The 25,225-nt window shown below is 41.3% G+C and overlaps 1 long non-coding RNA gene across 3 annotated transcripts in view; it reads right to left on the reverse strand.

Annotated features, from left to right (window-relative positions):
• The window catches only part of LOC130163209 (uncharacterized), a 139,678-nt gene that overhangs the window by 54,184 nt on the left and 60,269 nt on the right, over nucleotides 1–25,225 (reverse strand). For 2 of the 3 annotated variants that reach the window (XR_008826415.1, XR_008826414.1), the window contains 2 exons: nucleotides 16,856–16,948; nucleotides 16,332–16,744 (listed from right to left, as the gene is read on the reverse strand). This is a non-coding gene — a long non-coding RNA (uncharacterized LOC130163209). Of the gene's footprint in view, nucleotides 1–16,331; nucleotides 16,745–16,855; nucleotides 16,949–25,225 lie in introns of those variants that run through there. The other variant, XR_008826416.1, reaches the window with a different exon arrangement.

A 25,225-nucleotide genomic window follows, 5' to 3' on the forward strand; every position in this document is an offset into this window, starting at 1 on the left:
TAATTATCCCTTAAAGGCATGCTAAACTTTTCCTTAGCTATCTGTATAAAACTCCGCAGAGACTCAGAAGTGGGAGAGAGGTCACCCAGCTTCAGGAGGGAACCGGGGGAGAGAAAGAGATCAGATTAATGTGAAGGAGAGTAAGGATCAGATAAGTACAGATTTGTTGGGCAGCTAAGAACAAGAAAGCCAGCGAAAAGTACAAGAGGAAATAAAACAATACATCAAAAGAACCACATCTTGGAGGAGAAGTTATTGCCTTGCTAAGTCACAAAAATGTATCTACTTGTAATGTGTTCCATAAAAGTAAATGTTGGATTTTTGTGGAGAGTGCCTGTCTTCTCTGGGATGAGGCATCAAAGCATTCAACATTTTGGAAATGGATGACTGAAAACATTTGATAGGCCACTTTTCATTTCCCCAGCTTTCTTTACCCTGCCATCTGTCTCTTTTATAGATGTACACACACACACACACACCATACACAGATACTGTATTTACTGCAGCTCTGCCTTCACTTAACACCCACAAACGTGAGCGCACACACACACACAAATGATGAGCACAATCTGTGCGCACAGATACTGTTTTTACCACATTGCTCTTTTGTTCATAAAATTCTCCAGTATGAACTAGTACTATAAAAGCCTAACCTTATGGCACATCTGAGAATAAAAATACACATGACAAAAGCACAAACATTCAAAATTCCAATCCAAACAAATATGGAATAAAAAGTCAGAGCAAGTCAGGTCTGTTTATGCCAGACTCTCTCTGACTTTTCAGTGTGCTGCCCTGCTCTGACACTCAAACTGGAAACTTTCCAAAAACCTGTGAAAAACACCAGCTGAATATTTTAGCTAAAATAACAACTTCTGTTTGTTTTTTAACCGTTGACTGTGTGACAGAGAATTAAGTGCAAACATCCACGATAAGCACACTGTTTCTCTTCATGAGCTTAAAGGAATGTCACATTAACCTGAAGTAACTAGTTTCATGTCACACCAAAGCTTTTCATCTCACTTGAAGCAGTACCCCCCCCCCCCCATTTCTGTAAGCTCCCAAAATAAGCTAAATAAGAATTGCCATGATTTGTTGCTGCTGGCATCTTTAGATCTTAGTCCTAGTAATACCCTTGTATCTCATGGGTGTAGTTCAAGTCCCATGTAAACGCATGTTGCTTCCCTTGTGCACAGAGTCATCAGCTTAACTTCTTTATCAGCAGCATTAATCTTGGTGATACACTCTTTCTAATTAATGGAGGATTGCCCGGTGCCATAAATATGAGTGGAGGTGGGTGAGGGAGACTGCCTGAACTGGTGTATGCAAATGCACATACACCAGAAAAAGTGCAGTGTGGGTATACATACATGCATCCATACGCACAATACATACATGCACGCACAATGGCTCCAACTGTTCTCCTATAACTGTCCAATACAAAGTGATAGGGCACACAGTCTCAGTTCTGGGGGTTACCCACAGGCCTGAAAAATTAGATCAGAGATGTTATACACTTGTGAATGTGTATGTTATTGTTAGTGTCACTCCGTGTGTGTTTCTCTATTTGCTTGCAGGGTTCTGTTGTATTACGCCAGAGAGTCAATTAGCATCTCTCAGTTTGACACCTGTCTCGTCAGGACCAGCATGCTCATACATGTTAATTGTGGTCTTGAATGGCCGCAGAGGTTTCGGCTGCCTCATTACAGCAAGAACATGCAACTTATAACAAGGGGGCTGATGTCGCAAAATCTCAGAGGCACCCACCTCTGCCTCTACTCAGTCACTCCTCCTCTCGCTGCCTTGCTTCTTCCCTCCCTCCGCACTATCCTGAGTTAGTAAGTGACGCCCCTAAGCAATGACCTTCCAGTGAAAGTTGATCTATCTTAATGAAGGAAGTGAGGAAGCCACCACTTAGAAAACAAATGCTTATCTTACGTAAGAGACTTTTCAAAGCAGCAACTAGGAAGTGCTCATCTATATTCTCCAACACAGCACAGGATGTAGTTTGTTACAGATATCTTAGTAAGAAAACAACAGATGAGAGCGATCAAGCTGTGCTGATGGCTCTGCCCCGTATCGGCAGGAAACACATGCAACATCAGCAAAATACTGCAAGAGTGTAGCGAGAGCAGAGGGGCACTGGGGAGAAAATATGTTGGGGAAGCAGAGGCAACAATGACAGACTTTAATAGAAGGGAGAAACAAATTGAAAAAAAAGAAAAAGACAAGAACATCTGTGGAAGTTGGCAGGAAGAACAGGGAAACAAGCGATAGAAAAAAAGATGAGCTACAGATATGAGGTCAAATGAAAGGATTGAAAAAGTCTGCAAATGGATGTAAATATGTGATGCAGAAAAGACGGTAAAGTCATAAAGGAGAGAGGACACGGGTTTCAAATAAGATGAGATCAAAAAGAAAAGTCTTTCAAGTCAATGTCTCAGAGAAAAAGTAGAGCAGAATTGTACCATTTGGAGTGGAAAAGCTTGTTGTCAGGGAAGTACGTCGTATGCATATAACAAGCGACACTTGCTTGTTACATACCGACCATTAGAGCGACTGCTATGATTCACACTGTGATTATTAGAAGTATTGAAAAGGGTGGTCATACTTGTTTCTAAAGTGAACTGATTGAAGAGGATACAGTCACAAAAAAAATAAACTAAAGTGGAAGTAGCTTTTCCACCAAACATGTGAAATCATATCCCCAAAGGCTTGAGAAGACAAAGTAAAGCTTCGCAGACTATTAGGTCAAACACAATCAGTTCGAGGGCTGACACAAAGAACATGGGATCCACATTTAGGAAAAAACACAAAGGCACAGAAACCGGAAGCAACAACCATATTAATCTGAATCAAAGATACTTAAACGATTCCTTTGGGGCAGCTGCTTCTCTCTGAACTTCACTGAGTAATCCACCTTTTTCAGATGAGAGAACCACAGTCTCAGACTTAGAGTGGCTGATTCTCATCCTGACTAAATCACACCCAAGCTGTAAACCACTTCAGTGCACATTGGAGGTGACGATCTGACAAAGCCAGAATGACAATATCATCAGCAAACAACAGAGATGCCACTTTAATGTCATCCAGCTGGACAGTATCCAAGCCTCAGCAACATTTTGATATCCTGTGCATAAATTTCACAAACATAAGAAGTGACACGGGGCACACCCTTGTCGGAGTCCAGACTTGCCTCACTTAATGCCAGATGCAGCTCTGGCTCAGAGTGTACAGCAAATGAAGGGCTCACAACATTGACCCCTGAACCCCATAATAATGAAGCACCTCCTCACAGAATAAGACCCAAAACTCATGTAGAACAATTTCCCATAATATCTCACCTAGGGATGAGAGAATAAACATTTCCTAAAAAGAATCAGACTTTTCTACTTGTTTGACAATAAAAAAATGATTTGTAGATTAAATTGAATGGAAAATACAGAGTAATTGGATGGAAAATTAATTTTTAAAGTGATTTTTAAGGGATATCTGATGGAACGTGTAAAATTATGGCCATCGAAGGAGAGACAGGAAGACAGAGAGTCCTAGAGAACTAAGGGGAAGGTCAAAGAAATGTAGACAGATGTTAGAAGATGTCCCAGAAGTATTCTCCTTGCTGCAGTGTGTGATTCTCTCACACCAAGGGAGAGAGTGAGAGAGAGAGAGGGAGAGAGAGAGCCCAACAGTACCAGACACAAACAAGAAATACTCAGATGGAGGCAGAGCTCAGCTATCAATGAAGTGCACGCATTTATGTTAATTTGGCTTGCAGATGTAAACACATTTGCATACATGGTAATATATATATATATACCGGCACAAATATGAGTTATACACACAAACGCATACACAAATATGTGATCTAATTTGCATTATGCTATCATCTTCCTGTCGTTGCTCAAACTCAGAACTTTGCGAGGATTGCATAAAGACATTTGTTACTGTATTCTTTTACACCGCTGCTTATAATACAGAACGCATCTCTCGCTGCCTCCAGACTGCCACAGCAAAACTACACACACACACACACACACACACACACCTGCAATAGCTACGTCAGTCCACCCAAGGACACTCAGCATGTCAGCTCTGATTAAGCCTGCACTCAGCCAGTAGAATAGAGTTCTTGGGTGGAGGGAGAGGTGTGGAGGAAAAGAAACGACTTGTGTCCAGTAATAAATCGCCGCAGGCAGCTGGGCTCTTCGGAGCCATGGCCCAGCCGACCCCCAACAGATGCCGGCTGGTTTGGCCTGCCAGTTGCGTCCCGGCCTGTGGGCCAGCACCATCATGAGCGATGGCTGCGGTCCAAACCGGGGGTCTGCCGCCACAGGCGCAGGTGTAGACATCGTTAACATCCAATAAGAAGAGAGTGGAGCCCTGCGGGTGGGGCAAAGTGATATTGATGGAGGCTCGTCTGCAGTTGCCTGGTTCACTGAGCAAATATGAGAATAAATATGGCCTTTTGTATAGCATGCGCCTTTCATTAATATTAACCAACAGCCTCAATGGTGCACGGGAGTGTCCATTAACGGCGGTCACTACGGGTTGACAAGCACCGTCTGTGGAGTTTTATTTGTGGTTGTTGTTGTTGACTGTTTTACTACTCTCACTCTCCTCTTTCAAATGACGTAGCCTGTATATGCAAAGCATGATCCAATATATTCTTCTGCTGCCAAGTCGGCAAAGTCAATTATGTTTGTTGTTTATTTGGAAGTTAGACAATTATGTGACCATTTGCCAAGCTAGAGACATGATCAGCTGCAAATTAATCCTGTGAGGATTCGTATTGTGTTGGCACACACTTTTTTCCTCCCCATTGTGCTGGTATTGCCAGGAAATTGAGTAGTTGTGTGAAAAACAAGAGCATCTGAGACAAAACAGCAAAGGATAAACAAGGCTGGATATGAACTAAATGATTTGGTGACTGGCCAGCTCCATCCATGAATTAGCTTCTCTAGGCGTCTAACCTTGTTCGACATCAAACCAATTCTACAAATGCAGTCTCCTCCTTGTGTTTAAATAATCTTCATGTCACATGATCCAGCCTGACACAAAGTCTCCCTTAGCTGCTGCCCAGTTCTCCATCAAGGTCCAACCCCATTATTGTACATTCCTGCAGGCCAGTGACAAGGGTGCCTCATAGGTTCTGCAGTTTCATGTAATTCATTCGAATGGTGGACAAATCTGAGAGATCCCACTTGGGGGCTCAGGCTCTTAGGTCTCTAATGACGTCAAGTCCAAAGGCAGTGGACCACCAGATGAGTGGTGTCTGAGCCAGATCTGGACATGGATCAGATGAGCAGAGAGGATCCATTCTCACAATAGAACATTCACTTCCCTGTGGTGTTTCCTGAATCACCATGATGATCCACACCGGCTGTCTGTCTGTGCCTCAACAGGCGCCTCCTGTGGTGCTCAGGCCTCTCTCTCATGAGCTGTTGTCAGCAGAGTCCATTGAGGGGATTTCCCTTAATCTGCTCCGTCTGAAGATAGCATTGTTGCTGCCACTGACTTCGGATCAGTGGGTAAGTGATTCAGGTTCCTTGTTTGAACAGTTGGTCATTGTGGACTTTTTCCTTCTCTTCTTAAGACAGCTTGGCCTGGGTTGAAGACTGTTGCTAATCTAGGCCTGGACAGCCAAAGGTGACCTTGTAATGGTGGGCAAAACAAACATCGGGAAGATGGATGGGGATCTAGATTGTTTGCGTGTGGTGCATGCTCACGATTTTTTACAGATGCACACAACAGATGTTTGTCTGTTCTGATGATCTGGGTTCATTGCAAAAAAAGCTACACAGTCACTGTGTGTTGTGTTGTGTTAAGGCATTTCATACAGCCATGGGTCAGCAGGCTTAAATCACCCAGGTGCCAATCCAGCACAGTTGAGCAAGAGTAGCAGATTAGAGTGGGAGCGTGTTATCACTCTCTCCCACCAGTAGTGGTAGTTTGCTGGACACTTAATGTGCAAGAAAAGGTGTAGAGCTCATTCCAGGTACAGAAGGGTCCGGAGGGGGGGCCAATTTTTGTTCAACTTCCCAGCTTTGCCTCTGTAAGTCTACAGAACCCATTACAGGATGAGGTTTGTGTGGATAAAGAAAAGGTTACATATGGTAGTTGTATTCTAAGGTCACATGTGACCCTGAAAAAATAACTCATTTGTTCAGCGTAAAAATAAAGGAAAAACTACAAAGACACAGATTTATGAAAGTCATGCTAATTAATAATGTAAAGCTTTTGTTTTGAATACAACAGATCTACATGCACAAGGTCAGGTTTAACTTCTGTTGGTCAAGGTTAGAAAAACTGCAACATACGTTTAGTAGTTAATTAATAATAGTTTTTATTAATAGTTTAACAACTGCTGTTCTTTCATTGATAAATAAAATGGTAGCAGTATTTTGCATGCATGCACTGAAATAATGACTTCTGTGATTGTCACATATCTGCACATGCAGTCTGTCATGCATATGTACTGTCACAGTCTTGGGTGCTCTTATCTTCCCCATTCTTTTCGCTGTATTTTTCTATTCATTAGGACTTGTACACAAAGACTGTGCTGCTATGTCTGCTCTCCCTGCAGATTCTTTCATCCCTCTCCCAGCAGTGAGTGGCAGCACACTGAGCCCCTGGTGAGGCTGGCAGGAACTTGTTAAGTTTGCTACAAGGTTACACTGCAGACCTCATTAGCCGCTCGCGATCACCTGGTGGCCTCACTTCACCGTGCACATTGATGCTACATGACTGAGGTTGCCGCTTGGTTTCTCACCGATTCTTTTCCGTTGTTTTGGGACACACTTAGGCCTTGCTATATTGACACGCCGATACTAATGAGCAAGCATTAGCTGTCATGTCAAAGTTAAAGCACCTGCAAACCTTGGTGTAAGAACACAGGGAAAACAGCGAGCCTGGACGAGTCTCCTTAACGCTTCAAGTGTTCTGGATAATAGTAATTATTGCATGAGGAACAAATACTTTAAGAATTCGACATCAAACAATGAAACTTTTTATTTGATTATGTTGCATGTATTAAGCCAGTCTGAAGAGAAAACGTTCTTGTGTTGCCCATGATCAGTGTACAGGAACGCCCACCACATATTGCGCACACATATGCACACATACATTCATTACATTTCAGAGGGGCGCATGTCAACAAAAGTCTTCATTTCCATGTACGCATATGATGACTGTGAATAGACATTGATGTGTGTGCTGGTTCATGTACACACATGCACTGATTATTTTTCAGGAGCTAATCTGGGATGGCTTTTTAATTAAAAGGATTATTAAAAAGCACCATTATGATATAAGACATGAGGGATTGTCATTGACTTGACTTGACTTGACTTATTTATTTAATTAATCAATATTTGGTAGCATTCTGCTGGCAAGCAGCCACTGTCCACATCACTGCATGCTAAAGCCTGTGGCACTCTGCATCCTGTATCCCTGATGTTCACCTTCTAGGGTCAGTAAAGCTGCTAATAGATATTTCAGTAACAGATAAAACACTGCACGTTAACAGAATAGTAATGTTTGCATTTACCATATCTGCAGTAACAAATGATTATGTCCTTCACACCTCCTGATCAATTTGTCTCATTCAAGTTAAATAACAGCAGCAGTGTATGGATGTTTCTGGAGGGCCTGATAAATCACTGGTTGAAATTTCATGAGCATCTGCATTTTTTGTGTGAGTTTGGAGGTGGTGAGGCTGGCAGGCACACGCTGAGAAGGATGAATAATGACGCCGAATTGAGAGGCGGAGGAAGTAAACACACTGGGCTGTTGTTTCTATTGGACATTTCACCCTGAGGCTGTCACCACAGCAACCCCTTCTCCTAAAATGTATTATGGTCTGCCTGTACCTCCCACCGCAAAAGCCAAGTAATTCTAAACCAAGGGGCCACAAAAGCTGCTCTTTGTGTTCCTTAACTCTCATTTTCCTTTCTGTTACTTTGTCTCTCATTTCTTTCTCCCTCTTGCCTGGCCAGGTGTGGACTAAGTAGTTGCTGTCAGTTGAAATAGATTGTTAGGTGCTGCACATAGGACCAAGGGACGTCCTGCCCTAGACAAAGGCTAGCAGAGAGGAACAGTCCCATCTTCACAACTCACCCTTAATTTGCATGATGCATAAACTTACCATTGCTAACACTACACTCTAAAAGCCAGAAGACAGAGTCTAACCGCTTTATTTTTTGGCCCTTCTTATACTGCTAGGTCAAGCTACAGGGCTGGCCCGTGGCCCACGTCTCTGGGATGAAGCTAAGCCTGGGCATATCCCCAGCCCGGCCGCATGCCAGCAGGCCCCACAATCCCTGGCATTGGATGGAGAGCTGTCTCCGACTCTGTCCCTACCATATTTTTTTTTCTTGGATTTAAAGGTTATCTGCAGCCATCCTGTCTGGGGCCTCTGGCGAGAGTTGCAGAGAGTGGCCGGCCTGCCACGGGTGTGAGTGTTGCTGATAACTGAAGGAAGTGGAGGCAATGGGTGAGGGGTGGGGCAAAGGGTGTGAAAGAGATATGCAGGTCCATCACAGCCTGAGAATGACCCTAATTCCCAATACTGTACACAGATTGAGTGCTTCCAGGATGAGAAAATAAAAAAAGACTGTGGCAATGTTCACAGTGATGCTGGTTGAACAAAAGGTCGACATGTGGTGTACGGAATAAACTATTCATCATGTAGCATTTTAGAGAAAGGCGAACCATGAACTTGGCCTTGAAATGTTTCTTTTAAAGGCTGTACTAATGTGAGGGATTAGGATCGGGGATCTCATCTGTTCTTCCTGCTTTACAAAGTGAAAACACAGCCAGGGCTGGGACACCGCAGCCAATCCCAGGGCTCACTAGCTCACTTTCAGTGTGTGTAGCTCCTCCATTAATAACTAATAGGTGGAACATTAGGGGGAAATGGTGAGTATGTCTTGAGGGCTTACATTAGCCTGGCATACAGAATCTCCTTATCTGTGTGTAGGACAAGAGAGGGAGAGAGACGGGAGGCGTCGTCCTCTCTTTGACTTTCTTCCTCCATTAACTGCCCTGGGAGGATAATTCGAGTGCTACTAAAAGTGCACAGAAACAGCACAGATATATGCAGACTTCTGAGCATAAGCACATGTGCAGCCATTCAGCAGGAGTGTACCCATTGGGTGCCCAAATAATGTTCCCTCTATACATGTGATCATATGTGCTGGTATGAACATACTGTTTATGTACATAACACATAGCAGACTATGTCCATGTACATGCAAATCCAATGCGCACACACACACATATATACAGACACGCTGTATACATTTGTGCATAAATAATGAATAACCAGCACAGTCAAGAATCATATTACCATATAGTGAGGACATACATACATGAGAACTAGTTAGACATCATGTTTTGCCATTGAGATATTAATTCTACCTCCAACCAGCAGGTATATTGAGCGCTTTGTTGCCAGAGTGTTACTGCATTGTAACGCTTGTCAAAATTATTTACCTTATTACTCATTCTCACTCGTTTATTATATTAAATAAATTACGACTCAATAGAGCTGTCCTCTAACACATGTTCAAAATAGGAATACCACCCATGATATAACTTTTAATCAGTATTTTGCTCACTGATGAAAATAATCACTTTTTGACAACTTGTGATAATAGCTATTCACAATATGCAAGGTTTTTTTTTTTTTTATCCCCTTCAATTATCAGTTGTTCCAGAGCCAGGCTTTTTTCAAGGTAATTTAATGGTCCAAACTGCATACAGTGAACAGCGAGAGAGATGGTATTAAAAGCTACAAAGAAATGAATGGAACAAACATTCATTTTATTTGCGCTGCAATTATGTTTCATTTGCATAAGCAGATGAAAAATAAAAAGAAGAACTTTTGATTTGCATGTCTATACAGATGGTTCCTAAATGGTCACCCATGCAGCACTGTAGTAACAGAGGTGAGATGGCTAAAAAGCATTCTGAAATGAACACACTGAGTGGAGGATTTATGCAGCATTGGAAAAGCTACTACTGCTTTTTGGTGAGGAATGTGCATAATTATCATAAGAACTAATGATGATCCATGGATTGTTTTTCAGAGATCAGTGAAGCACACAGATTGTACAGTGACTGAGGAGGGGAGCTGCCCCTGTGCACTCAACTAGAGGGCACCCATTTTTGAAGCACAACACTTATTGTAAAGTAAACACGTATGTACACACACACATGCACAGAGACAGAGAGAGAACCACTCTTCTATATCTCTAGATAATTTCAGACTCTGGCTACACAAACATCATTAATCAAGCTGATTAAGATTAGTCACTGGCAAGCACCCCTACCTGTTTATTATAATTAAATCGATGTACGTGTCATTGCAGGCATGGACCGAACCATGGCAGAGGCGGTTTCGCTAAACACAAAGGACGGGCCGAAAAAGAAAAGAAAACCAGAGAGAGAGCTGGAAAATACAGAAAAGCAGAAATAAGTGTTGGAAGTAAAGTTAAGGCCGAGTGTTGGCTGCACGTGGGCAGAATTGGATAGAAGTTAAGGTTCGCCGAGTGGAGACAGAGGTGAGAGGCGCCTTTTGTTGTTCTGTACTTAAAAGATAACCTCTGCTACATCCGCAAGAATGGTCCACACGGAAAGGTTCTATTCATTTTAGTTCAGATTGTATAACCTCCCCATTCACAGTCTCAGAGCGCAGCAGAAAACATCTCACAAAAGAAAGGAGACATGATGGAAAAGCAAGCTAGAGGCCCAGAGAAAAAAGAAGAGAAGAAAAACTCACATTTAAGCAAACATTTCCCTGTGTGAGTTCTTCAGGCCAACTGAAACCTTAGTTTGTGTATATTCCTTTTTTTTTTTTTTTTTTTTTCACTTTGTGTCTTGGGTCCTCTCTGTGACTGTCAGGAAATAAAATTGTATAGCACATTGGCTTTGCTCAAGAAACTGTGTGCTCAGTGTGTGTGTGCTGCTCCAATATATACCTCTCTTTACATATCCAAAAGAGGGGTAGAATGGGGAGATAAGAGAAGCTGGGTGAGTGGGCAGGCATGCAGGAAGGCAGATATTTGATTTGTGCCAGATATTGGGGGAGCACACAAGAGATAAAGTGAGTGAAGCCACTAAAACTTTTTTTAGCCGATAACGTGACATGGTAATGGCTCATAAAGGTAAAGTAAATTGGGAAACTGAGGTTTACGACCGTGGTGGATTGGACGGTAGAGAGCCAGGGGAAGGAGGTGCAGAACGACGGTGCGCTGGGACTCGTATCTGGGTAGCACATATGGATACCAGGCCAGCCATAAAGTCTTCTTCTCTTCTTTCCATAAAATGCATTTTCTGTCAAGGATTTTGATAACCGGACCTGAATGTTTTCTGTACAGGACTGTGGTGATATTCTCCAAAATAAGTTCATCACTGCAATGAACTACGAAATCCACACAGAATCTGCAACTTGCATTTGGCTGTTTTAATATCCAGTTTAACCATCTTTAGGGAATGAGCCAGCAGATACAAGATCATCTATGTCAATTTAACTTTGATGATCTGAATATTCCTGTCTCACTTACTATTTCAACAGGAATAGGGAACATTTATTGAAACTAGGCATACAGCAAAATTGGGCTGCAGATAACGTGGCTGGGATGATTGGCATTTGAATAGAGGAAAGTGAGAGGTGAACCACCGGCATGGTGAATAAAACATGAGGAGACTGATAGGGCCGCACCGACCAAAATGAAACAGCCATGTCTTTGTACTATATCAACCCTTGACCTCGTCATCAAATTGGTTGACATCACACACACCTGACTGCGGCATGAAAGTGTATCGAGCCTTGTAATTAGATGGGCGCCCATTTACATGGCTGCCTAACAGTGGCAAGTTTAGGACTTCATTTCTCAAACTGCTTGTTGCAAAGAGGAGCTGCTTGCCCTCTCTCTGGAGTTGGTATGTGTGAAATTGCTTTGATAAAGAAGAAGACAGACAGAAGCCAAAAACTACCCTTACCAGCTGGTTTTATTTGCAAACCATAAACGGTGTCTGTTTTTTGCTGTTAAGCAATCAAGCTGATGTCTTATGGAATGTTAATACAGTGCAACGGGCAGTAACAGCCAGTCTTTTCAGCGATTCTCGTTTGTTCACAGTAATTATACTAATTTCTCAAAATTAATGTGGTAATGATTTATTGATGTTAAAATGCTCCATGTGATACCTCTAAAATGACAGATTAAAATGTCATTTCCAAATAGTTATCCAGGTGGAATACAGGCAAAAATACCTTCCCACCAGCACAGAGACCCAAAGTGTCATTTCAGGAGTGGTGCCTCCAGCTTGTCTGAGCAACTAGTGATACAAAGCATATGAGAGAGGCATGAGGTTGTCTAAACTCTCCCCAGGCCAACAGGGGACAATGACAGGGACTGTGGCACCCTTAAGGAATCACAGACACTAAATTTAGAAGAAAATAATTGACAGCAACAACAGCCAGTGTGGTTTATTTTACACTCTCCCTCATAGTGTCTCAATTTTTAGTGTGCAGGTTCACCTCAGATATAGTCTGCAGAGAAAAACAGAAATGGTCCTAAGGCAATGGAAACCCTGTGGACAGCCGAGAGGGCTCACAGGAGAATATGCTTACTGTTTTCAATTAAATACTGCCAAGTGGAGCTTCATGTGCAGATTCCAAGCTCTGGGCGTAGTATGCGGGCCCTTGGCAGGCTGCTCAGCTGCACCCAGCCCATGATCAAGAGGCCAAGCTCTGCCATAAAATACCACAGAAGCAGGCTTGGCTAGAGCTCCCAAATCTAACTCTAGGAAGTGGAAAGCCTGCCCACGGCTGTAAGAGCTACAGGCTTTTCTCATTGCCAGCATCCACACACATGCCATGGCTGCAGTATTGGTGTTAATCAGATGCTGGGGAGGATGAGTCATGTGCTTTGTGCGTGTTTGAAGAGGGATGTTCTCAGGTCAAAGTAGGTTATGGGGTAAATGGCTGTGTATTTTATCTTATGGGTGGGACTGAATCTCTTATGTAGCTACATATATGCTGATGGATTGCTGAGGTCAGCTCATTAGTGGCGCTACCCTCGCAAAGTCATCAGTCCATGTAGGTGCAGCAGTGTTCATTGGTTTTACAGGGAGCAGAACAGAAGAGAGGGATATGATAATATAGGGAGAAAGTACAAACGTTTACTTACAAGTTGAGTAAAAGTAATTTAGGTTCCTTCCAAACTGTCGGTTTTTGCTGATGATTGCTATACTGTACAAAAAAAGAAGAGAATTAAAGAAAAAAACTCTCAAAGGAGTGGAGAATCATATCAAATGCAGATCCTTCTTTACGTGTCATGAGGGCTCGCTGAATGGTTTTGATGAGTATGAAAAGGGCATGAATCATATGCTATGGCCTCCACAGTCACCAGATCTAATATTTTTTTGAAAGAATACATTTCGTCCCTTCAGTAGAGTTACAGACCACAGATCCTATGAAAAGGAGAACTGGAGCTATTCTGGCAGCCTATGTTGGCCCCTCATTTGTCGCATTATTATATCACTTTCAACAGTCTCTCTCATAACTATTTGAGAACTTCACTTTTTCTTTATTTGGTTTTGTACAGCATTGCATTCTCCTTTTCACAGGATCTGCAAGTCTGTTTAACTGGAGGGACAAAATGTATTTCAAATATATATATTCAAAAGATATTCAAACATCACTGAGGTTAGATCTGGTGACTGTGGAGATCATAGCATATGATTCATATCATTTCCATACTTATCAAACCATTCAGCAAGCCCTCATGCCCTGTAAAGAAGGATCAGCATTTGATAGGTTTCTCCACTCATTTATTGAGACTTTTCTTTCCCTTCTCACTTGTTTTGTACAGTACAGCAAACAACAGAGAAAACAAAGCCAATTTGGAAGGCAATTATATGACTTTTACTCAACTTGTATGTAAACGTTAGCACATCCTTCACTATATTATCATGTCCCTCTCTTCTGTTCTGCTCCCTGTTCAGGTTCAGGTAACCAACATGAACGGACCTGACCAAGTGACCAGTCTGGTTTATTTCCCTATTTTTACACTTCATATCTGTATCGGGATTCCAAGGACACATACAGAGGCAACCTCTTAGCCCTGATAAGGTTATGATAATGTTGGTCTATAGAACAAGGGCTTAAGTAAGCACAAGTTCTGCTGCCACGTTTGAAGTCAAGGAGGTGGGGGCTACTGAGAGGAAATCATGACACACTTTTTCAAGAGCAAGGGGGAGTGAGAGAGAAATTCAGAGAGCGCGGTGGCGGGTGGCTTACCACACATTGCACTGGTTGCCTGGAGCACCATGGCAACAAGGAAAGAGAAGGATTGAGAGAGGCGGAGGTTCAAGGACTTCACTTGTTCCAGCAACATTTTAATTACTTTGGGCACCGGCGTTTAGTGAAACAGATGCATTCTCGTGCTGCAGCAACGACTGGCAGAAACCCCCAGAGATTCTGCTGCCTGAGTTTTTTTTTTTTTTTTAAAGCTTTTCTCCCCTCTCATATTTGTGAAATTACTGCAACAATTGGAAATACAGAGAGATTACAGAAGCCGACTGATAATGAGAGTGGGGGACGAGACAGAAGAAGGAGAGGAGGGGGGAAAGAAAAAGCAACAGTGCAAGAGAGATGAATGAGAGGGGAGATGAAGCAAAGTGAACACAGATAGAGATCGACAGTATAGGAGATACAAGCTTTTTGAAGAAGGAGGTTGGTAAGAGATATGAGGAGAAAGGAAAAAAGGATTGGGGGGATTTGTAGGGATATAAAAGCTTCAGTAGTCCTCTTTTAGATACACACACAGAAAAATGAGGCAAAAAGTAATTATTTGGAGGATGCAAGGATGGAGAAGTGTTTCGCCTTGCCTGACAGCTTCCAGAGATGTGATCACATGGTGTCAATGTCTGCTACATACTTAAATCCATATGTTTATCTGCATGTGTATTTTTGTACGCCTGTTTGTGCATGTAGGTCTGTGTGTGAGAATATAGCAACCAAAGCGCCTTTTTCTCCTGATGCCATGCCTAACACGATCAGCACTCATTAAGAGCTCTCCAGAGCCCAGGCACCTCACAGACAGAAACCCACTCCAAAAGACAACCCCCGAACCCAGTAAACACACACGGCTTCCTGCCTGTAAGCCTCTTCTCCAGTGTAAACAAACTGGCATCCACTTGAAGCATTGGCAAGGTTATTTATATTAAATGTAATCCAAAAAAAATCATCACATGGTTCTCTCTGCCAGCTTAAAAAAGTAATGAAAATGTAATTTTGTTGAAGTTTTCATTTCTCCTCATCATATCAGATTAGACTGCAAATTTATAGTTTAATTTTTATATAATAATATTCCAGTATTTAAGTATTCCTTTAAGTATACAGTATAATGTCTGCCTTTAAGAACAAATCATATACCAAAATATATCAATTGTCCTCTTATCATTTATTTTTGTAGTTTTTAACTATCAGATGATAATATCACTATTTTTTAAATGAGATTCTTCTAATCTTATTACATATTCTATAAACCATTACTGCCCAAACTGGTCGACGGGTGGATAATCCTACATCATAATCATCCAAGGAATATTGGTGTACCTTAAAATCCCCAATTCATTTTGTCACATGCAGTACTTTAGCATGGCTGCTGCATGTAGTTGACGTTGAAAGATGCAGCAAGAAAATGTGTCAGTAAAAGGAGCAACTTCACTTTTTTTTTTTTTTTCCCCCACAATGGTGGAGATGATTTTTCATCCTTATGCTAAAGTATGATCATAAGAGGTCATATATGTGCACATCTCATGTGTATAGACAAGACTGATAATGCACTATGACAAGCTAATCCATTACATCTATGGACATTACAACTGATGCAGTGCTGTAATCTGCTGCATGAGATGAGGCGACAGAGTATATCGGGGGTATACAATCGTCCTTGTCTGCGACATGTTTCTTTCTTAGCGCAGGAGGGGAAGTATTCAGATCCCCAGGGATATGCTCAGGGATGAGAGCGGCCTGTGGCTATCCCTTTGTTGCCTGTAATGGATTATTTCATACAAACATGCAATTGGGCTGCGTTGCTGATGGATAGCAGCCATTGTTATGGTAAAGTCACTCTATCGTCTTCCCTTGGTCCCCTATTAATCTCAGTCAAGTCAATGGCGCCATTGTGCAAAATTCCCCATTAAACCGCACCACCTTGACTACAATGAAAGTGTCAGTGCGGCACCTTCCAGACTCTTCTCTGGAAGGAAAGAAAATGTAATGTTTTCCGAACAGATTACATGGATTAATGGGTGCATTTCTAAACCTGTAGAATGTAAGGGAAAGAAAAGATGGCTGTGTATCTCAATTGTAATTGTATGAATGGTTTTTATTTGGATGGTGGATTGTCTGCAGGTGCAGGTTAAAAGGTAACTAACCCCATTTCCTCAGTGAGAGTGAACCTGGTTGACCAGCTGTGTTAAACAACATCAGCCTGCGACCCTGTATTGAGGATGGGTAGAGATTGAGATAGAGGAGAGGAAGATAGACAGACAAGAGAGAGAAAAGGCAAAAAGGAAAAGGAAAGACAGAGCGAGAAAGGTAGTCTACGGATCCACGTATGCTATTGTCCACTCTTGCTTCACTGTCTGACAAATTTTCTCTCAGGCTCTGTCGCTCTCGTTTCCCTCTCGCCTCATCTCCCCTTCTGGTTCTCATTCTCTCCTTCCCCGTCTGTCAATTTGTAAAGGCCCCACATCATTACTGTCAAAAACCACACTGCAGTGCCAATACAAAAGCCACACGCACAATATCGCATATACAGGCGCACACACTCGTACTTACCGCCCACTCATGTGTTGAAAGAGAGTGACTTTTTTTTTTCCGACTGGGTTCTGACACTCAGCGGCAAGCTTCTCCCACAGTCCCACAGGAATCCTCAGTGAGACAGATAAGCGGTGTGAACTCGGAAGAACTGGAGTCTTTGATTTTCCTGTCAGACACTTTTAGCCCCCTGGCCCCCCAAAAAACACTGTTTGTCTCTATCTTCATCTGTTTGTGTCATTGTCTCCTGACTGTTTCGGTGTGCGTACATGCTCGTTGCTGTGTCTGTGCTCACGAGTTCCGCAGATACAATCGCAGTCACAATCTGTGCACAAACATATCTCCATCACCTTGAGATATCAGCTTCCCAGATCGCAGTATGATCTCGGTGACCTTTGGCTCACTCCATCGCATAGACATTTGTTTAAAAGACCATAACACAATCAGCTCTAATTGGTACAGAGGGAAAATGATTGTGGAGGAGGGACAAGAGAGACTGAGAGAGAACATTCAAGATCATTTAACTGCAGGGTTCGATGAGAAACTAAAACCCAAAGCCTCTCAGTGCCGGAGAGGCAGGTGATTAAACCCTGTCATCAAATCTCACACCTCCTTTTCAAGCCACAGGAAGCAGTGGGAGAGCTCCGATTACCATCGATGACACTCCACCCCATCCATCTGATCCCCTGTAAGAGGCTGTTAAACCCAAATGGGCTTCCTCGTTAAAACTGGTGTCAAGTAAATAATAGATCTTTTTATCTATAGGTGGGGGGACTGGATAAACATAAAAGAGAGGTTTTCAAATCCAAAAGGTGAACAGTTAAAAGGTGCTCTAATCAGATCTGGCACTGGTTCCTCATAGCTCTCGGAAACTGATGTAGCCTTGAAGTGGAAACGCTAACTACTGTACGTGTGTCACAAATCAGACGAAAGCAATAGGTCTGAGTAATTGGAAAGTATGGATGTGTTACAATTTAGCTAAGCTCCTTGATCTGAGAGAAGACTTAGTTAATGTTGGTGTTTCTTGTTTCTTAAGTGCTCAAAGTCGTCAAGTGTCAACATGAAATGGAGCATCCTGATGCACCAGCCATGCACCAAGTTTACACACAGCTTAGTTTGCTAAGTAGTAATATCTTGATGTAGTTGTTAATCATGACTGTGAATCCGTGCGGTACGATAATTTCATAGTAAGTTCAATCATCTTTGAATTGTTGAATAATGAGCTGTTATTTGTCAGACAAAAAAGCATAACATCAATATAACATCAAGTTTCTTGAAACAGCAGCATTTTGTTAGTGTGTTATATTTTATCAATAGTCAGTACTACCTTTGTCTCACATATTATCCAAATGCTGCAGTACAAACATCGCTCTCTGCAACAGTGTTCTGATTACACTTGACTTAGTTACATTGTGTTGGGTTAAGAGGAGGTCATATGGCAGGTTAGTGTCAAACAAACTAATTACACCGTGGTAGTTAGCACTGATTTTACGCATAAACTTCCAATCAAAATTATAATAAGTTGTTGCAATTATGCACATGTTCATGTCATGTATATGTACATTTGTTTGAGGCTGTTAAAGAAGCTTCACTAAATGTCAGCAAGTGACAGTCTAATGCATGCACATAAAGAAAGCAATGGCACTTTTGCACCACTGCAGAGGATGACGACACTCAGAGACACCCGCCGCAGTGATGTGTGGCCCCTCGGGCTCCAGCTCTTAGTGTCTCAGGCATCGACACACTCCCAGCCCATAACTCTGCCTTGCTGATCGCAGGCCTGGGTATTGTCTCCACTACCAGGGTTCACCCCTCCTCCCTCCATTTTTCCCCACCCACCTCGTCCCCCTCCAATACCTTGTCCCACCGGAGTCATAAATTGCCTCAGCATAGCGTCCGCTAGAAGCAAAGAAGCTGACACGTGAGGATTTAGATATACTTGCATGCAGATACACTTGTTCACACACATTCAAACATGCTAACACATATCTGAGTGCATACATGCATCCCACGCAGGAATAAACGAAATGCACCAAATATGCTGATGATTATTACAAAATCCCCACTAGTAAGAGCCACAGATGTGTTGGGACTAATGTTATTGGGCAGGTTGCTAACTTACAAGCAGACCTACTTATTAGTGCTTTAAAAGAAAAGCCTGTAGAGATGGCGTAGAGAGATGGGAATGGAAAGGTGGATGGGGTATATACTGACAAATGAAGAAGGTGAGGGAGAAGCTCATTAAGCTACTGTGGTTGAGGGAATAGCCAATAAAACGCAAAAGGATGATCACGAGAGAGCGAGGAAAAGAGAAAAATAGATGAGAGCAGAGACTGGGGAAGAAAAGGAGATAAGCAAGGGAGGGTGAGAATAGGGGAGGAAGGGAATTGGGGGGATGTTTTAAAATGTGGAAAGAAGAGTTACAGTACATTTATTGCAATCCTTTCCTTTCACATAAACCTGTCTTGATGTCAGAATGCCACTGAGTGCAAGATATGAAATTTTCCCCGTTCATGCTCATTTGGATGAGGCATCTGGATGCTGGTTGTTTTTATTCTGTCAAGCTTCATTCACAGTAACAGCAGTCTCTTCACTCTCTTTTTCACCTCTCCTGTCTGTGCCACTCTGAGTCTCACAAGGTGGCTGATATTCAGCTGTGGAGTCACTTTAGTGCTGGACTAGGGGAAAACAGCCGTATCCTATAACAGGTATTACTTTGCACATCACTCTTGCTTCACTGGCAATGAATGGAGAATAAACCACTCTGCTGAGCTGAACACAGCTCGTCATCTATTTGCTAGCAGCCACCAGGTACAACCAGAGTGGCTTTTTACCACAACCGTGAAGAGCCGTTAAAATAAACATTAGGTGAAGTTCAATTTCTGGTAGCAGAAGTGATTCTTGGTTCAAACTGGTGAAGTCAGATAAATTTAGTGAGGTGAATCCGAAGAGGGTAATTTTTGACTTTGCCAGTCATTGCTGTCTTCTTTGCCTCTTACTATAAATTGTGAAATTAAATGTTTTGCTTTTTGACCTCATAATGAAAGCTACAGGCCTTCACCAAGGACAGAAATGTTTCTCGGCACATCGCGTTCTCAGTCATCCCACTGCTCATTGCCCGAGACTTATGACTTTCCTCTTTCCAAAACGTCTGACAGTAGCCCATTAACAGTTAAGAAATACAGATCACAGCCCTTCTAATGACAGAGAAAGACAGTATGCTGCAGGTGCTGAACTAGCATCACATTGTTTCATTTCTATATTATTATTCACATTTATGAGGCAAGTTTATCACCCAACACTGAAAAGGTTAAGTTAAACATAAAATATATTTGGAGAACAATGCTGCTTCATCCATCTCTTTTGTATTACGATTGTATATCTATAGATTTCTAATACAACTACAAACACCTCTGGAGATGAGACACTGCAGAAATATTCATCTGTATCAAACAGTGTTTATATTTTGAGTTGTCAGTGGCTTATACATATTTTCATCTCAGTAACGTATTTGATGTGGAATAGCTTTTACTGGCCAATGAATTACCCAGAAAATATATTTGCAAGTATGTGGAATTAAATAAGTGCATTTTTAACAACCTGAATCCCATAAAGCTTAGTTGAGATTGAAATCTACCTTGAAATGTCACTCGTGGCAGTATGAGCTGCATCCTTTCCTGTCCAATATGTTTATTGGCAACACTTGACTGCCTTGAGCACCTTTATAATTCATTATGCTATGATTAAGCTTGCCAGAAAATATTAAAGTCTCAATTCCTTTATTAGCTTTCGCTGCAGAATAGAAGGGTTTTCAATGTAACATCCCCAAGGTGTGCACTCTCTGGTCAAAGCATCATCACGTCAGTTATTCATTGCTGTTATACAACGTTTCATGGTTTTTCCATCTGGTCCTACAATATTACCAAACAGGTTTCAGAGTATCTATTGAATTTACCGACTTGAGCGCATCCGAGGAGAGACTAGGACAAAAGATTGCATTCCTTATTCCCATTTGTACAATTTATCATTTTGAGACTACAAAGACATGCAAAAGACACACAATTCTTGTAAGATGCTTCCAGGAGCAGACAGTGACAGCAGTGTGGCCATTCAGAGCAGATATAAACACTTTAGCATGTAGATGTGGTCGGAAACATGGCATATCAAATTATTTGCTTGAAGCATAATGAACCCCTATAGATGTCTTGGATTCATATTTTTGACCCAGATTTGACAAATATGCTCAAAATTCTTCTTCTATCAGAATAAAGAAACAAGTTGAATAGCGAGTTAGATTGCAGTGATTCTGATGTGGATCAAAATCTCCCCGACTCTCCGACAAATAACACAGCAGTGACTTTGAACACAACAGTCTTTTGCCAACTTTACTGTAAGTTCTGACCAACTGACCAACAAAGACTATACTTCTGCAAGGAAATCCATCCAATAAATATTCCCTTCTATTCTCAAATTGTACAATCACATACATCTCACAAGTCAACAGATGAAAATCCTACTGAAGCAGAACACAAACAAATAAACAATACTTCATTATACTACTTAATTATGAGGTGTAATTCAAACATTATACAGTGACATTTTGTTTATGCATGTTTAGAAAAAAAATCATGTACAAAAGCTTTTCAGTTTCTATTTTCCTCAGATCTGCACTGAGGTTATGTGCAGCCTGTTAGTCCTGAAAGTACAAAGCAGCATGCAACCACACAAATTCTAATATCATCAGCATGCTGTGAATGCCTGCCAAGGACCACAGATAGACAACACAGAGGCCGGATAAAACCTGCTAACCCATGTTTATTCACTAATTTATTCCTTGATTCCCGACATGACTCAACTCTATTTTCCATTTCCAGAACACCAATTCCTCTCCAAAGCAATTAACTCTTTTAAGACATCTCCATGGGAGCCATTTTGAGCTCCCCAAGACATCCGTTACGGAAACAATATTCAAAGCTGCAGTGGCCATTGATCAAAATGACAGTTATATACTAACATTTGGAATTTGAGTCAGTCACATCTCATTAAATGGAAAATACTCACAATGTCAGTTTATATATAGAGAGATTATCAGAATTTGTAATGAATCATTAACCAATAATATCATGCAGGTTGCAGGTTTTTTTTTTTACTGACAAAGCAAAGTCATGTTCTCTATAAACATGATGACAGACATTCAGAAATACTCAAGGTAAGGTATGGTAAGGTACAGAATCTGTGTTGTTAAATGCAATGGTATTTTTTAAAATATACTTGAAGAAATGAATGAGTATAAAATCCTAACTGCCTATAAGATTTACTTGGTCATGGTTGGGATGGCGTATAAAAAGAGTCTTAAAAGAGAGGGTTCAGGCAAAGTGTCAGCATTCCATTTTAGATTATTCAACTGAATCCACAGTCCCCTCCTTTTCTGCTTTATTCAACCACTCGCCGTTCTCTCTTTCCATTATGCAAACTCACTCTTTGATCTCAAACAGTGAAAGGTGGCTTTATCTTAGAACAACAGAGAGACAGACGATCAGAGACTTAGTAGACCTCAGAGAAATCTGGATGAGAATAGAAACGAAAGGCAGAGGAAGAGAGAGGGAGGAAGAGGGGCAGGAGATGGGGTTGTTCCAGTAACAAAAAAAAGTCTGCTCTTAAATGAGGGAAGAAATACACCTGACTCAAAACACCATACTTACTGAGCTTTTATTCCAAGGGCTTCTGCATTAGATAAATATTACATTTCTAGTATAGTGCACATGAATACCTGTGGAATTATATTAAAAAAGAAAATCTTAATCACCCATCATCTATAGGCTCACAATCTAAAGAGTTCAGCTATTCACCTTTCGACATGGAGCAACACTAGCAATCATTCATGTTTCTAACCACCTGGTGAATGTTAATGTAATATTCACCTTTCTTTTAGCTCTGTTTTTGGTGTCCACCAACTTCTGAGGGAAATATCTGGAACTTTAGCAGCTAAATGCCCGACTCTATTCATAAGCTAATTGCTAACTTTGTCCGTTGCTAACGTTTTTGGTGCTGAGCAGACAGTGCAGTTGATAGGCTATGTTATGAGAACAACTACCCTTAAGTGAACATTACTGGACAATTAACACAATTATTCATGGTTCTCTAAAGATATGGTCTCAGTTTAAAACCCACTTTAAACATAAACAAACCCTAATCACTTCCCCTACTCTGGCAAACGTCAATCTCGCTCCATCTCTCACTGAACCATCTTTTCAGTTACGGCATAGGAGAGGGATCAAGTGTGTGATGTACCTCTTTAAGGAACTGAACTTTATGTCTTTGGAACAGTTATAGAAGCACCTTAATATTCACAGTCAGGGTTATTTAGATACCTACAGGTACATAGTTATGTCAAAACACACTTCTCTTTAACAACCCCACAGAGCACCTGGATAGAGGATTGTCTGAACAGGGATCCAGTCAGCGGAGGTCTGGTGTCTGTATTACATGATAATATTCAGAGGGTCACCTCCCCATCACTTATCCACTTAATGATGCAGTGGGAGAACTATATTAGATACAGACTGGCAGGCCGCAATTAAGTCGGTACACTCATCATCAATATGCACTAGGCATGGGTTGGTGCAGTTTAAGGTTCTGTATATGTTACATCTACCCGCGAGTAAACCGACCATATATGAACTTTTCATATATGTGTAATGCCGTTATTGATCCAAACCCATTGACTGCACTGTTTGGTGTAGTCCTATAGCAGACACCAATTACAATTTAGCAGGCTGAGGCAATAGTATTCTCCACCTTACTTGCTGGATGTCTGATACACTGGGTGAATGAGGTAATGTCCCATCTTAAACTTGAACAGCTTAAACACACTGCCCAGGGCTCTACACAGAAGTATTAGAAGATCTGGCAATCAATGCAATGTAGCTATCCCCTCCACCCCACCTCAACCCCCTCTTTCTTTTTTCAATACTCATCGGTTTTGTTTCTGTTCAATTCATATGTTACTTATTCTTGAAGTGCTGACTTCTAACACCTAGCAATAAACTGTTTTTATGATTTTGTACCTTATTTTGAGTATTGAGTGCCACTGTGATTGTACAACTGTACAATACGTGTGAAAATCAATTTAAAAATAGTCATGTGGTCCAATGTTAATACATAAATATTGATTACAGCCACTCTAAGCATTCTGAGGCGTTCCCCACAGAAATAACAGTTTAAACTTTATCTCCTGATCAAAATATGAACATATTAGAGATACATACTGTATTTCTCCAAATGACTGAGGTTATACAGAACATGGCTTTATCACAACACACTAATCTCCAATAGATATACTGTGTATGTATTGCTGTGTACTCTAAAAAAAATGTTTTTCTGCTTTCCTTTGACATTGTGTAATTTGTATTTGTTGTCATAATTCAACAACATGTTATTAATCATTGTGCTGTTGGGTTTTCATCTAAGGCTACTAGCCATTAATCAAATTAAACTATAATTGAATAGAATCTAACTGAAAGTGAATTGAACTTGCGCTGAGGGAGGGAGAGAGAGAGAGAGAGAGAGAGAGAGAGAGAGAGAGAGAGAGAGAGAGAGAGAGAAAAACACTTAGAGAGACAGAAGAAAGAGACAGAGAAACTAAAGGCTAGGGATTTTTTAAAGTAGAGGACAGCAAGATTGCCCTTGCAGTAGGACCACCTTATCAATTTGATTAGAGTGTGAAAGGACACTTAAGATCTCAATTGCCAGCACATTAGTAGTCTACTCAGCCCCCTGCCTAGGAATCCAATGGCTAATGTTTGGGGTAGTGGGGGAGTTTAAAAAGATTATTTGATTTCACTTAGATATGCCCCTGCATGTGAAATCAAATAGCGATTAGATAATGTGTGCTAAATATGAAAGGGTCTGCTTCATTTGAAACATTGATTTGCATTTCAAATGTTTTTTGCCAAGCCAAAAACACAACTGTCAGCCCTGCAATATATGTAAAAACATTCAAATGGCAAGACCTATTAGATGACAAAGATTGCTACATTTCCTGCTTCACCACTAATGTAGATTAAACCTTTAAGAACCCTTAAACAGTTTAAAATGACAAGCTGGGATGTAGATCTATGAGATACATATGATATAAAGTTTTCTTATTTCCTTCTGCTCTAGGTCAAAGACTGCAGCAGTAGGCAAAAAGTAATAATTCAGTCTGCAAAAAAATAATTCAGGAAGGATGAAGGGGCTGAGCAGATTTCTTATTAGACCTACTTTATGTTCAGCTTGAAAGCAGAGAAAAGAAGAGAAGACTTATTTCCACTTTTTCTTTTATCCTTTGTTGTTGTTTTATGTGTCCGGCTTCAATGTGCAACTTTTCAGTGATATTTTCTTCTTACTAAG

The sequence above is a fragment of the Seriola aureovittata genome, chromosome 22 (assembly GCF_021018895.1).
Source record: "Seriola aureovittata isolate HTS-2021-v1 ecotype China chromosome 22, ASM2101889v1, whole genome shotgun sequence".
Taxonomy (NCBI): Eukaryota; Metazoa; Chordata; class Actinopteri; order Carangiformes; family Carangidae; genus Seriola; species Seriola aureovittata.